The following is an 11,090-nucleotide window of genomic DNA, read 5'->3' on the forward strand; positions in this document are numbered from 1 at the left end:
TTTTCCCAGCACCACTTATTGAAGAGACTGCTTTTTCTCTATTGTATACTCTTGCCTCCTTTGTCATAGATTAATTGACCATAGATAGGTGCATGGGTTTATTTCTGGGGGAAACCTGAATTTATGGATGACTTTCTTGGAAAATATTTGAGTGAGGATTACACAATATATATAATTGTCAAAATTCATTAAAATAAAGACTTCTGCATTTTGTTGCATATAAATTATAACTTAATTTTAAAACATAGATAATAAAAATTGTTTATCCTTCAACGATTTCCCTCTACATAAAACACTAGGATCATATACTGTGCATAAGAAATCTATCAGACTTTCAAAGAACAGATGACAATAGCTATGAGCCTAAAAACTTGTAGACAATTTCTCAATATAGCTCTGAAACAAAAAAGTGGCAAGTGTAGTACAATGAAATGAGAGTATAGAGTAGCTGCACCTATAAACTTACATTTAATTTTATAATTATTAGAAAATCAAATCTGGATCATATCAAAAGAACAATGTGTAATAACCAAATAGAGTTACCTCAGAAATGTATAGGTGGTTCAACATTAGATAATTTAAAAATAAACTTACTATATTAACAGATTAAGAAGAAAGGGAAAAGGACCTTCTTAATTGATGCTATAAAAGCATTCTTTTAAAGTATCTCTCAGAAAGCTACAGAAGACATCAGAGTAAGTGATGAAACACTGGAAGTATTTCCATTAATGTAAAATAACAAGGCAACTGCAAATATTGAAGATTGTCCTAAAGGCTTTTTCCAAGGGAGAAAAAAACAAATAACATACAAACCCAGAAAAAATATAAACAGACAAAATTGTCTAACTGTTGGTAATATAATCAAATACATAGAAAATTTTATAACATACCATCGATAAATTGTCAGAACAAGTAAGAGAGTATAGCAAGTAACTTCTTTTACCAGCAAAAAAACATTTTAAAAGTATAGTAGAAAAATTCCCATTCATTTTTTCAAAAATCTATAAAACTTCTATTTCTACTTTTGTAATATGTAATAATAATAATAATAATTTTGAATTGTGAAAGACATATATGAAGCAAATTACAAAATTTTGGAAGACATACAAATAATAGATTATAGTTGGAAAATATACTGTGATAGTGGATGGGATGACTCTGTTAATATGTCAATTCACTAAGATGCAATTATTAACTGCAATTACAATAGAAACATTTAAAGGATTTTATGAGAGATTCCAAAATTCATCTGAAAGAGAGAATTTCAAGAATATAGAAGATGAATTGAAAAGACAAGAAAAAAGTGATAAGGGAGGAATGTGGCCTTTAATATAACAAAGCATACTGAAAAGCTATAATAATTATAACTGCATGGTGTTGATTCAGGTATAAACAAGTAGATAATTAAACAGAATAGAGAATACAGAATGAAACCTATGGATACATAGGAATTAAATATATTGAAAGTTGCATTGGAAAAGAGTTTTTGAAAGTATAGAATATTCAATCAACGATTTGGGAACAATTAACTATATAATGTGGAAGTGGAAACAAACTTGCCTTATCCCTTCACAAATATGAATTCATCTATAAAAGTACTAGGATAAAATTTAGGCTAATATGTTTATCATAATTAGCAGATAAGAAGGAGTTCTTAAGACATAATTTTTTTAATTGCAAATGGAAAAAACTAATGAATTTGATTATATAAAAACAAAGGAGAAAAAATTAGTGATAGACTGGGAGAAAATGTCTGCATAAAACATATCAGCTAATAAATAATATCCAGAATATATAATGAACTACAGTGAAAAGAAGAGACAAAAGAGACAAGCCACCTGCCTAGAAAATGGGCAAAGGTTATAAACTGACAATTTCCAGGAAAGGATATACGGATGGGCCTAAAACTTTAAGGGAGGGACCCTTACTCTTTTATCAGAGTTATCTGTAGTCAAAAGAGCACCCCAAGAGGGTGAGGAAAACCCACATTGCTGTTTTTTTCCCTCTATCCTTCTGCCACTTGGCCTAAGACATGGGTGCAATTGTGGGAAGTGGGGTAACTAGAGCTCCAGTTTTAGTTTTCTAGCCAGAGGACCACAATGGGGAGCCACAGGGAAATAAAAAGTATGCAGAAGGTTGCAGAGAAGAGGGAGCTTGGGAGAACAAACCCATGAACTTGTTTACGAAATCCTGGGCTCACCTCTGAATTGTGCATGCATAGATCTAATTCTATACAGCATACCAAAGGTTTTGAGAACTAAACTAAGAGATAGACTGCTTTCCAGGTCCCAGACTGACCACTAGGTGGCATACATGCAGGACAGATCTGAATAGCACTGCAAAGGCTTGAAAATGGAACTTATTTAAAACCACAAATGACAGAAGGCTGATTGGAGTTTGCAGCCAGAACTGAAGTGAGTCGATTGCCTTTACAAAAAAAATTTCAACATTTTATATAGAATTTAAACAAGACCCAGTAACCTATAACATAATAATCACAATGGCCAGGATGCAATCCAAAATTACCTGGCATACAAAAAACTAGGAAAACCTCAACTCCCATGGGAAAAGACAATCAACAGATGCAAACATCAACATGACATAAATATTGGGATTATCTGATAAAGACTTTAAAGCAGCTATTATAAAATAAGGATGAAACTGTTAAAATGAATGGAAAGATAGAAAGTCTCAACAAAGACATAGAAGCTATAAAGAAGAACCACATGGAAATTTTAGAACTAATACAATAACTGAAACAAAAACCTCATTGGATGGACTTTTAGTAATAGAATGGAGATGACAGAGGAAAAAGTTGTGAATCTGAAGATAGATCAGAAGAAATTATCCAATCTAAACAACAGAGAGAAAAAGATTGGGGGAAAAAAATGGACAGAGCCTAAGAAGCCTGTGGGACAATAAGAAACTGTCAAACTTTTTTGTCAACACAGTTGCAGAAGGAGAAGAGAAAAAGTGTAGTGTAGAAAAAAAATACATGAAGAAAAAAGGCCAAAAAACTTCCTAAATTTGGTGAAAAATATAAACTTATAGAGTCAAGAAGTTAAATTAACCCCAAAGATAATAAACCCAGAGAAATTCATGCTAGACACTTCATAATTAAACTGCTGAAAAATAAAGAGAAGGGAAAAAATCTTGAAAGCAGGAAGAATAAAAAAAAGATGCATCATTTCTTCTAGAAGAACAAACAGTCAAATGAATATGGATTTCTTATCAGAAACCGAAGAGGCCAGAAGGAAGTGGAACAACAGTTTGAAAGTGCTGGGAAAAAAAAAAAAAAAAAAGTGTTCTGATTATGGTAGTGGTTATAAAAATCTATACCTGTGTCAAAACTCATAGAACTATACACTAAAAACAGTCTAACTTTCATATGTTAAACAACAAAAACAAGTTGCCAAAAAAAATACAGTTCAGGAGTAGACTTCATCAATTAAAGCTTACTTCTACACAGAAGTAGTTTCTTTGCAGCTTCTTCATTTGCACTCTCAGCTACCCAGATGGTTAAAGTTACCAAGTGTGTTAGATGTTCTTAAAGCCACTAAAACAGCCTCTGCTTGCACTACAGTTAGGCATTTCTGCAGAATTTTTAGTTTTTTTTTTTAAGGTCTTCACATCACACTAAGGCTTTGTCTTTAATTATAAGAAAGCTTGCCTCTCATGGCTTCAAAACACTAACGTGTTGGAAAAAATCACATGCAAACTAGCAGAGTTTCTGAGTTATGCTGACATCATTGTTTATCAATCATGTGTGAGCTAATCATTAAAGAAACATTGTAATGGAACAGACTGTATTTGATAACAATGGGAAAATATTACACGAAGTTAAAGTGTTCTAAGGTCATTTTTGCCAAAGAGGTAAGTAAAGGTATTGACTTATACTGATCTTTGGTAAATCAAAGATGAATGTTATAATTTTCTGAGTAAATACTAAAAGAATGAAAATAGTGCATATACTTAGTGTACTTAGAAGCTAATTGAGGGGAAATGAAATTATTAAAATATATACCTACTCAAAAATAAGAAAAGAAAGGAGAGAAAAGTATGAGACCTATGAGACAAACAGTAAGCACATGGATTTGAATTAAATTGAAATATACTAGTAATTAATTATCTAACTACATAAAATCAAAACAAAAGTGATGTTATTTACAAGCTATATGTTATAAAGAAGCAGCAAGGTTTAAAGTAAGAAGGAGGAAGGAAATATATCATGTAAATATTAACTAAAAGAAAGCTGGCTTAGCCAATTTAACATATCTCTATCTGTAACTGATAGAAAAAGTATACTAAAATCAGCAATATTTTTGAGCTCCTTTCAGCAATGCTATTAAGAAACTTGACCTACAGACACATTGTTGTACCTGACAACTTATAGATACATGTTCATTGCAAGCACATGTGGAACATTTATAAAAATTTACCATAAAGTTATAAAACAAATTTGAAAAGAATGAAAACACATAGAGCATGTTCTGTGACCACTATGCCATTACTCTAGAAATTGACAACAACAAAAAAGATAACTAAAAAATTTTTGTATATTTTGATATTAGTGAATACACTCCTAAATAACCAGTGGGTTAAGGAATCATAATGGAAATCAGAAGGTATTTTGAACTGAATAATAATGAAAATGGTAAATAACAAAACTCATGTGATCCAGGGACTTCCCTGGTGGCACAGTGGTTGGGAATCTGCCTGCCAATGCAGGGGACACGAGTTCGATCCCTGGTCCAGGAAGGTCCCACATGCCGCAGATCAACTAAGCCCATGTGCCACAACTACTGAGCCTGTGCTCTAGAGCCCACGAGCCACAACTACTGAAGCCCACACGCCTACAGCCCGTGCTCCACACAAGAGAAGCCACTGCAATGAGAAGCCCGCACACCACAATGAAGAGTAGCTCCCGCTCACTGCAACTAGAGAAAGCCCGCGCACAGCAATGAAGACCCAATGCAGTCAAAAATATATTTTTAAAAAACTCATGTGATCCAGCTGAAGCAGTATTTAGAAGAAAAGGTATTGGCTGCAATGCATATATTAGAAAAGAAAAAACACTTAAATATTTGAATGTAGAGAAAGTGCAAAACAAATCCAAATAAATGCAGAGGAATAAAGGAATTTATGAAATACAGATGCAATAGAGAGGATCAGCAAAGTTAGAAGTTTATTATTTGAAAAGATTTTGAAAATTGAACTCTGATAAGACCTGTCATTACACTAGCAGGTTCTCACTGTGAAGACTGGAGGAAAATCAATGGTGCTTCCAGCAGGGGGAGGGGAAAGTACTCATTTTAAAATATGAAAAGTAACCCAGAGTGTCCTGTTCTCTTTAACAAAGGCCTGCTGTGAGATAATAGAAATATATATTGGTCTCTGTCCCCAGTTCCAGGCACAGAGGTCCTAAAATCTTTGTAAAATCCTAAGAGCACTAGGAACATCTATTCTTCTAATGAGGTGATTCTGATGGGCTCCTGAATGGCTGGATGGGGGCTGGTCACCAGAAGGACCAACCCATGATTAGAAGCTTGGAATTGTCAGCCCTGCCCCAGCCCCATCCTCAAGACAGGGGAGAGGGGCTAGAAATTAAGTTAAGAATTGATGATGCCTATGTGAGGAAGTCTCCATAAAATCCCAATAACAGTGGGTTGGGAGAGCTTCTTGTTGGGTAAACACATCCACATGCTGGGAGGGTGACACACTCCAAGTCCCAGACCTTGCCTCATGTATCTCTTCATCTGCTGTTACTCTGTATCCTTTATTATATCCTTTAATAAACTGGTAAATGTTAAAAAAAAAAAAAAGAAGAAGGCACAGTATCCAATATCATGAATAAAAAAGTGAAATAATTACCAACATTATGGACATTAAAAATATAACAATAATTTTGTAAATATTATGTATACATTTAAAATTTATAGGGAAGTTGCTAGGGAAAATATAACTCAAGGATGATAGAAAACTAAATATTCATAGGCTTCCAAAGAAATTGAATCAGTAGTCAAAGATCTTGTCACAAAGAGAACTCCAGATCCAAGTCACTTCAACAGTGTCCACAATTAATCAAAAATAAATAATTGCAACCGTACATGAACTCTCCCAGGGAATAGAAAAGAAGGAATATTCCCAATCCATTTTTCCTTTTGGGGGTTGGCATCAAAACCCTGATGCCATAATCTGACACAGAAAGTATAAGAACAGAAAATTAGAAACTATTATCACTCATGAACATAGACTTTAAAAATCATTTTTAAAAATGCTATTATATCAGATACTGTACAGCAAGATATAAAAAGAATGCTACATCATCATCAAGTTGCATCATTCAAGTAATACAAGATTGGTATATTATTAGAAAATCAATCAATCAATTAGTTTGCTACATAACAGATTAAAGACTGTGAGGTCCATCAATACATTTTGTATTGTGTTGTTGTGATGGTTGCACAACAATATAAGGTATTAGAATTAATAAGAGAGTTTAGTGCATTTGCTGGGTACAAATTCAATATAAAAAATCAATTATATTCCTTCAGCAAGGTTACTGGATACAATATCAACATACAAGAATCAACTGTATTTCTATATACTTGCAATAAACAATCTGAAAATGAAATTAAGAAAACAATTCAATATACAATACCATCAGAAAGAATAAATACTTAGGAATAAAGATACTTAAGAATAAATTTGACAAAAAAAGTGCAAGACTTGTACACAGAAAACTACAAAACATTGTTGAAAGAAATTAAAGAAGCTTTGGAAAGTCATCCCATGTTCATGGATTGGAAGACTTATTGTTCAGATGGCAATACTCCCTAAATTGACCTACAGATTCAATGCAATCCTAATCAAAATCCTAGCCGGGGTTTTTTCTTTCTTTTTTTTTCAGAAATGACAAGCTGGTCCTAAAATTCATGTGGAAATATAAGGGACCCAGAATATCCAAAACAATCTCAAAAAAGAAGAACAAAGTTGGAGGACTTAAACTTTCTGATTCCAAAACTTACTACAAAGCTACAGTAATCAAGACAGTGTGGTACTGGCATAAGGATAGGCATATGGATCAATGGAATAGACTTGAGAGTCCAGAAATAAACCATAACATTTATAGTCTCTACATATTTACCTATTCCGGACATTTCATATAAATGAAATCATATAACATGTGGTCTTCTGTGACTGGCTTCTGTCACTTAGCACAATGTTTTCATGGTTCATACTTGTAGCATATATCAGTATTGCATTCTTTTTATAGCTGAATAATATTTTGTTGTATGGATATACCACATTTTGTTTATCCAGTCATCACATGATGGACATTTGGGTTATTTGCACTTTGGGATATTATGTAGAGAGTTTAGAAGTCATCACCCTCATTCTCGCACAAGAAAAAAGATAAACGAACTAGAAATCAACAACTCTTTTTAGATCCACAGAGAATTGACATCATAGGGCAAACTGTTTCCCTGAAAACTAGAGAAACAGATGGATACAGAGAACCATATCTTACCAGGAGAATCCCAGGACCAGAAGCTTGCAGCTGGAGCCAGTACTGATAGGAACACAAACTATAACTGACAAATTGCTGGAAGCTCAGCATAGACAAGCTTGAGAGCAAAAAACTCTGGAGGGGACAGTCGTGGGGATTCCCAACACTTTTATTACTTCCAGGAGCCCCTCAGCGTCTCATGTGAAGATTGGAGAAGGTTCCCCTTTTGCTTCTGGCAGAGCAGGGAGAGAGTAACCAATTTAGAATATGCCCAGAGCATTCTGTTCTCCTTAACATGGCCTGCCCTCAAGAGAAACTATTTTACCATAGCCTGACTGACTTGAGTTTTGCCCAAGACTAACCAACCTGAGGAAAGGAAAATATTCAACTCCAGTCCCCTATAGCCTTCCTGTCTCACTTAAGGGGTGAGGGAGCTGAGAAGCACTTATGATGCTCAGGGACACAGGCCTACTAAAAGATTGAGATCCAATCATAGTACCATAGAGTGCGTCCCCTTCCCCACACCTCGCCTCCATGTCTACAGAACTCCTGTACAACAACAGGGGATTACTTATAGCTAAAAGGTTGCAAACCTCAGGTTCTATTTAAGAAGGAGTCTCTAAGGAAACTTAATGACAACAGGGCAGACAAAAACAAGAACACTAAAAGAAATTTTAGTCTCTGACACCACAGCTACAGCAAGTAGTAAACACATCCTAATTCCTAGACAGATAAATATAAAACCTCACATTAATGCCCTATTGGTTCATTTTACACAATATATCATGTCCAGCTTTCAACAAAAAATTCCAAGGCATGCTAAAAGGCAAAAAACAACAATAAACGAACAAACAAACAACAACACACCCAATTTGAAGAGACAAAGTATCAGAACCAGACTCAAATATGGCAGAGATTTTGGAATTATCAGACTAGGAATTTAAAATAACTATGATTAATACACTGGGGGCTTTAATGGGAAAAAAAATGGACAGCATGTAGAAACATGGGTAGTGTAATCAGAGAGATAAAAACTCTGAGGTAGAATCAAAAGGAAATGCTAGAAATGAAAAACACTCTTAACAGAAATGAAAAATGCCTTTGATGGGCTTGTCAGTAGATTGGACATGACAGAGGAAAGAATTAATGAGCTTGAAAATATGTGAATAGAAACTTCCTAAAAAAGCAACTATACACCAATAAAAATTAATTTAAAAAAAGAAACTTCCTAAATTGAAAAGCGAAGAGAAAAAGAATGAAGGAAGGAAGGGAGGAAGGAAGGAAGGGAGGGAGGGAAGGAGAGAGAGAGAAAGACAGAAAGAAAGACAGACGAAAGAAAGAAAGAAAGAAAGAAAGAAAGAAAGAAAGAAAGAAAGAAAGAAAGAAAGAAAGAAAGAAAGAGAAAAAAGTAAGGGGTAAATTCATTAATTATTGTAATGAATTTACCCCTTACTTTGAACAAGTGGGACTACAGAGAGTATAAGCAGAAAACGCCTTTATTCCTGCCCCTAGTAAAATTTCCAGCAGGTTCCATGGCTTTCTGGTCACTCTTGAATAATAAAAATCTTCCAGTCTCAAGAATCCTATAATTAATATGACTAGTCCAGTGCAACAATCAAATCCTTCTCTCTTCACTGTCAGCTTCTCCTGCACTCCCTGGCAAACATTGCTGGTCTGGAAGTGCTTGTGGAATGGATTCTCTGAGTCTCAGTTTCCTGATCTGTAAAATAGAGGTATTTTACACTGCACTGCTTACCTCTCAGGGTTGAGGTGTACAATAAGGGGAATAAAGTGGTACAGCATGTCACTTCCTGAATGTGTGACCCTCTGGTGTGTCTCTAGAACTCTGCATACGATGCTCTTTCTGGCCAGGAAGACTCCTCCCAAATCCGCTTCTCCTGGCCAGCTCTACTCTTCCTCAAAACTTGGCTCCTGGGAAGCCTTCCTGACACCCCCGGCTGAATTTGGGGCCCCTCCCTCACATTGCCCTCTCTTGGAGATTGATTGCACTGTTTGTGCTTGTGTGTTCTAATTGTCCTCTAAGATCCACCACCACAGTCTGCAGTGGTGTTTGTTGAATAAACAGAAAGAGAGCAGAAGGGAGGAGTGTAATAGACCTTGATAAGCGGCGATGAGAACTTAACAATGTGAGGTTGGTATTATTGGCAATAAATGAGAGAGGGGAGAGGCAGGCGAGGAATGAAAGCAGGAAGAGGGAAGAGGCAGGGTAGGAGAGAAAGGAGAGTGAGGACCAGAGACAGAGCAGCTACCCAGACTCACAGGCTTCTTGTGAGAGTGTAGGAGGCAAAGGGAGTGGGGCCAGCTCTTCCCAATCTCCTACAGAGCAGCTAGAGGAAAGAGGAGGGAGCAGGGTTGGGAGGCTGGTCAGCTTCTCTCTCCCTGATCCCCGCTCTCCCTCTTGTTCACTGTGGCCCAGCTCTCCTGTGGGTGGCCTATAGGCAGGTGTGGGGGGGGGTATTTAGAATAAGACTGTCTCCAAAGAAGTTCTCCCAATTTCTTCTTCCTTGCTCTTCCTTTGTATTCTTGAAATGGAACATTCCTTGGACATTTTCTTTATAAGTTCTGCACGTGGTGGTCTGTCTCAGACTTGGTGGAATCTGATTGTCTATCACATCGGTGACTCAGACAAACTGAAGAGTCCCATTTTAACATTGCTTACACTAGTTTAAAAAATGGCAAAAGGAAATAAAAAGTACAGCACTAAGAACGGGAGAGGGGGCCACCAGAAGATGGGACCATCCTGATGGGCAGAGCAGAGGAAGCAGCCACAGAGGTAGATGCCTAGAAAGTAAGAACCACTGCTCATGGGGGCCTGGGAAGACTCTGTTGTCAGAAGGTACAGGCACAGAAGGCAGGAGACAGTGGGGAGGAGAAATCATGGCGAGTCTTAGGCCCACCTGGAAAGAATTGTGTCCAAGAGAACATCCACCCTATGCTTGCCTCTGTCTTGAGTAGGCACAACAGTAGGCCAAGATGGCACCCACCCAGGCCAAACCAGAGGGTGCCCTATAAAAGAAACTAGACAGGATTTGGGGGGAAGCCTGGGGTTCCTCGTGCCAGTGCTGCCATCCCAAGAAAAGACTTCCCCATTTTATTGGGGGCTGGGAGAGAAGTAGTCCTGGTCATGACCTCTAAATGGAATCTTGCCAGTCAACATGCTCAAGGCTCCAACTTGGAGGAGAGGGCTGTTGAAAAAATAGATCCTATGATGGTAGAGAAGACCAATAAGAGCCACCTATATTAAAACACAAATCCTTCATTCACAGATATAAATGGATATCCAAGGATCCCCAGATCTTTGAGTAAAACCAACAACCCATAAAAAAGAACCAAGATAAATAAACAGAGCTATGAACCCAGGAGAAACGGGGATGGTGTGGGGAATAGGAAATAACATTTTTTAAAAATCTACTTAGTATCCTCAGTGAGGTTTTAGGAGGTTTTTCTTCCATAGACAAAGGAAAAAAGTCATCCAAAAAGAGAAAATTGAAAACAATAAAAATGTCCATGAAAATTAAAAATGTAATTGTCAAACTAAAAAAATGCAAAGTGAAAGCAA

At 36.4% G+C, this 11,090-nt stretch overlaps 1 pseudogene across 1 annotated transcript in view; it reads right to left on the minus strand.

Moving 5' to 3' along the window:
* Positions 1-247: 247 nt before the first annotated feature.
* The window catches only part of LOC309660218 (tropomyosin-like), a 28,871-nt pseudogene continuing 18,028 nt past the window's right edge, over positions 248-11,090 (minus strand). Inside the window, exon 2 of the transcript XR_014268352.1 lies at positions 248-7,742. The product of XR_014268352.1 is annotated as a tropomyosin-like (transcript). The remainder of the gene's footprint in view (positions 7,743-11,090) is intronic.

This window comes from Balaenoptera physalus (genome assembly GCF_965194825.1).
Source record: "Balaenoptera physalus genome assembly, chromosome: 4".
Lineage (NCBI taxonomy): Eukaryota > Metazoa > Chordata > Mammalia > Artiodactyla > Balaenopteridae > Balaenoptera > Balaenoptera physalus.